Raw genomic sequence first — 4942 nt, 5'->3', positions numbered from 1 at the left:
CAGGAGCAAGATGCCATGTTATTCACCAACTCTTGTCTTTCTTCACTTGCGGGTTGATCCTAAAGTGTCCACTCCCCGGTATTTCTGTCTGCAGGTGACCGCTGAGGCTGGCCACACTATGTGGGTGGGGAACCAAGATATATGCTATACTCAGGAGATCCTATTCTAGCTCCTTGGAGAAGGTAGGATCTTTGTATAGCACTTTATGGTTCTCCCCTTCTTTAAACATCACCATGACAACCACCACAAAGTAGAACACCCAAAGTTAGGAGTAATTTAAAATTTCAGGGAATGTGGACTATAGGACAGATTTGTATTTCTATTGGATAGGAGAAACTTACAGGAAAAATACAGTACCGTAAGTTGATTCTAGTTCCTTATTGTCCACATATGTGCTGTTAGCATTGATCTCTCTCTCTCAACATCTTGCATAATCAATATCAAGAGCAGGAAATTGATATTGATGAGATTGATACCCAGCAATCTTATTTGGATTTCACCAGTTTTGCATGCACTCATTTGTGTGTATGCAGTCCTATGTAATTTTGTCACCTGTATAGATTTGCTCACCACCGTGTTGAAAATCCAGGACAGTTTCTTTGCAAGGATCCCTTATGCTACTCTTTCTAGCTACAGCTACCTCCTCCCCCTCCCCCTGCCCCACCCCGACCCTGGCAACCATCAGTCTTGGTCCATCTCTGTAGTTTTGTCATTTCAAGAGTGTTGTGTAAATGAAATCAGATTTCATTTTGACCTTTTGAGATTCTTTGTTTCATGCAGCTTGAGATGCATCCACGTTGTCATGTCTGTCAATTGTTTGTTCCTTTTTATTGCAGGGTGGTATTTCATGGTTTTGATATATCCATGTTTCTCTAACCAGTCATCTATTGAAGGACATTTCAGTTGGTTCCTGTTTTGGGAGACTGTGAATTGAGCTGCTGTGAACATCTGTGTATAGGTTTTTGTGTGAATGTAGGTTTCCATTTCTCTGGCAGAAATGCCCACTAATGGAATTGTTAGGCCATATGGTAAGTGCATGTGTAGTTTTATGAGACACTGGCTCACTGTTTTACAGAGGGGCTGTGCCATTGTACATTCCCAGTAGTAATGTACAAGGGACCCTGTTTCTCCACACCCTTGCCAGCATTTGGAGTTAGTATTGATCTCTTTTGTCTTGGGTTGAGGGGTCAGGGAGATTGTCTTTGCTTTGGTTTGAGAATGGTGGTGGTGTTTGCCAGCTTTATAAGAAGTGAGTCCCATCCTTGGACCACCTGAGTGATACTTATAATTCTTGCCCTTCTGTTTTTTGACTGCCCCTCTCTTAACCTTGAAAGAACAACATCTGTAATAGGTTGTAATAGATTGAAGCCTTTCAAATGACTAACTTCCCTGAGGTTAAAAAAATAAAAGGCTGATCCCCAGTCGACAGAGATAAATAAGTGACTCACATGTAGCCTGAATCAACGAAGGAAGATGCAATAGGGCAGAACAGGAAGCCTGGAGAAACCAGCGGAAAATGACCAAAGCCATCTATGGTCATAAGATGTGATGAACGCTGGAATTGTGAAGTAGGCTAAGTATCTTCAATACCCACAGTAAAGAAGAATAATGGATCTGTAATGATCCCGGGCTGTGAGCTACTTTAAGGGGGATGTTGTGATTCTACAGAGTTAAATGACTTGCTAGAGAAGAGGGCATAAATGTCAGTCAGTTTGGTCATCACCTTAAAAATAATGCCATAGTTTTGGAAATGATGTAACTGAGGCCCAGAACAGGTGAACTGCTCGTCCAAAATCACACAAGTTGCCACCTGTGGACAGAGCCCCGAGCCCTGAGCCCTGCCCAGCACGGCCTGGGCTCAGTGTGCCTCCTGAGCAACCATGTGGGGTGAGGCATTTTTAGAAAGATTTTTGCCTTGACCTGTGTCTGGTATTTTCATGTCACACCCGCCATGCTCTGCTTTCCTTGGCATGCTGCCCAATATAGGTTAGAAGCTTTGAAGTTGTTCCATTTTGCTTTGCACACCTGGAGGGCCGGTGAAGTATCTCCGTACAGAACAACAGAGTGACTTGTCTACAAACATTCTCTTGTCTTCAGATATTTTTGAAGGCTCAGAAGTAAAAAGAAGGGCTGATCATTTAAAAAAACAGATTAGCCAGAGCAGGTTTTAAAATAGCAAGTCTTAAAGTGATTCAATGTTAATTGAATATTGAGTAAGGAAGAGGTAGGGAGTTAATTGAATGAGTGAGCTTGGGGTTTTGGATAATTTTTTCATGATGTGAAGGAAATTATTACAGAATTGGATGCAGATCAGGGGAGAGAGAGAGGCAGCGTGATCTTTGGAAGCAGTAAGTGAAAGCCATTTAGTTTGGTGGGAGAAACATAAGCCTGTTGTACTGTTGGGTTTCCCTTTAAAATTCTGTTTAAAAAAAACAAGTTTTTTTTATTGTTATAAAAAATTACATGTTATCTGAAGAAAATTTAGGACCTATGGAAAAGCAAAAAGAGCAAAATAAATACCATCTATGATCTCATTATAGATAGCCACCACTGACATTTACTTCTTCTCTTCTTTTAGTCTTTTTCTATGAGTACATGTTATTTATATACTTATGCATATATAGTGTATGTTTATAAGTATAGGATCATATTGTTCAGAAACCCACCTTAAAACTTAACACCTTCCCAATGCAATTTTAAATCACTGCTCCATCCTCCATTGTATGTTCTTCAGTTAATGTATCCAGTATTATTTCTCTCTTACAAATAACACTGTGATGGATGTTGTAGCTTCATTTTTGTACTTATCCACAGTTATTTATTTAGGTTAAGTTTGGAATTCCAATGTCAAATGAAGTGCAAATTTTAGGATTTTGATTCCTAGTGTCAAATTATCAACCTGGAAAAAATTTCATCAGTTGTCTTTCCCACCTGGTTTATGGGATTCCCCACGTTTTTTCCAAAAATGGGTTTCGTTATTTTTTTTTGAATGGCTAATCTGATAAATGAAAAATTATGCATATTTACATTTTTCATTTTTTTTTATTACAAAGGACATTATGTTTAAAAAATATTTGGGTTTCTATGTTTGTAAATTGCCTGATCATGTCCTTTGTTTATTATTTTTTCTTTTCTTTTTTAAAAAGATTTATTTATTTATTTTAGAGAGAGAGATCATGAGCGGCAAGGGCAGAGGGAGAGAGAGAGAGAGAGAGAATATCAAGCAGACTCTGCACTGAGCGTGAAACCCGACTTGGGGCTCGATCCCACAACCCTGAGATCATGACCTGAGCTGAAACCAAGAGTTGGGCACATCATCAACTGTGCCACCCAGGCACCCCCAACTATTATTTTTTCTATTGAGATGCTCATCTTTTTCTCACTGATTTTTAAAATTTATTAAAAAACAAGTTTATTTCACACATGTATTTTTGTCTCTCCACCATTTCCATTTGATCACCACAACTACTTTGTTCTGTTGAAGCCTTCCATACATATTTAAAACCAAGCAAAAGTTGGAGTTCTGCCTTTAAAAACTAAACAGGCATTTTGGGACAACACATTATTGGCCATGCAGCCTGGACCACATTTATCAGACACGGTAAGGAAAGTTCTCACTCTGCATTATAAAAAGGACAGCCAGAGATCAACTGTTACAGACATAAAATGAGATGGAAAATTTTAATAAGCCATTTAAGCTGTTTTCTTTAGGAGACTTCCTCCACTCCAGAGATCTTGAATAACCTGTGGGTCAGTCATCCAGGAGCTGTGCTTCCTATGATTGATGAGCTTGGCTTTCCCTTCGGAAAGACAATCACCTTTTTCTATACTTGCTTGCATTTTTGCTTTAATGTCTTCTACAGGACTAGGTCCATTTGATGTTTTAGGAGTTTTTCTCTGCTTTCTTTCTTTCTTTTGAGGATTCTTGACCTTTTGATCTTGGTGTTCATGGTTTTGAATCTTTTTCATTCTGGTTTGATTTTTGTGCATTTGTGGCTGGAGTATCTCATATGGATTTCTTTACGGGAGTGTTTTCTCCTCTATTCCTCTTCCTCCTCCTGCTCCTCCTTCTCTCCCTCCTCCTCCTTCTGCTTCAGCAGCAAGTTTGACTTTTTTTGTGTAGAACTTCCAAGGGCTGCTTGCTCTCCAGATATACTTAGGAATTTCACTTCTCTTCATCATCTGATTCTGTGTCTTTCTCCGGCACTAAGTGCCATTCATTAATATGGATGAGCCCCAAACCACCCCTCAACCACAAGCCACAGGGGTTGTTATTTCAAAGCCCAAGGGAGTTCATTGCCTGTACAGACCTTTTCAAAGTTGCTAATGTTATTGGACTGCCCTCCTAATTCCTTGTCTCTGCTCCAACAATGTGCAGCTCATCCTTTGCACCAGCCCTTAACCTGTTCTTCGAGATAACTGGTACTTATTTTATTTGTTATCCGCCTTAAAATAATAATCTGTGTCAGTCTTAATTTACAGCCAACACGATAGTTCTGGGGCCTCAGCCGGCTCATGTCCGTCCCGATCACATCATCGGTGGGGTGGTGGTGTGCATGGAGGTGGGAGAGAAGTCAGGCAGAGGAGGTAAGCTACTGCTGCTCAAGAGAACAGTGGTGCATGACAGAATCATACCAGGGTTCTTACTGACTTTTCATTACTTTGTGTGCATTAAGCATACTTTGTTTTCTGTGTTATCAACATGTTTTTCTTCATTGGTTGTTGGCTTTCGATTTTGTTGGCGTACTGTTACGATAGTGACTAGTGACTTATTGCAGTTCCTGTTTTTGTTTGTTTGATTGCTTTTATTTTGGAGGCAGTTGCCTCTGTTACTGTTGTGATTTCTGTCATTGGTATCATACTTAGAGAAGCCACTCCTATCCTTAGGTCATATAATATTTGTCCGTATTTTCTTTTAGTCCTTTATCACTTAATCTTAAAA

At 39.7% G+C, this 4942-nt stretch overlaps 1 pseudogene; it reads right to left on the bottom strand.

Annotated features, from left to right (window-relative positions):
* Nucleotides 1–3693: 3693 nt before the first annotated feature.
* LOC116624751 lies at nucleotides 3694–4517 on the bottom strand (annotated as a pseudogene).
* Between the last annotated feature and the right edge of the window lie 425 nt (nucleotides 4518–4942).

The sequence above is a fragment of the Phoca vitulina genome, unplaced genomic scaffold (assembly GCF_004348235.1).
Source record: "Phoca vitulina isolate PV1807 unplaced genomic scaffold, GSC_HSeal_1.0 scaffold70, whole genome shotgun sequence".
NCBI classification, from domain to species: domain Eukaryota; kingdom Metazoa; phylum Chordata; class Mammalia; order Carnivora; family Phocidae; genus Phoca; species Phoca vitulina.
This window is presented reverse-complemented; position numbering and strand designations above follow the sequence as displayed.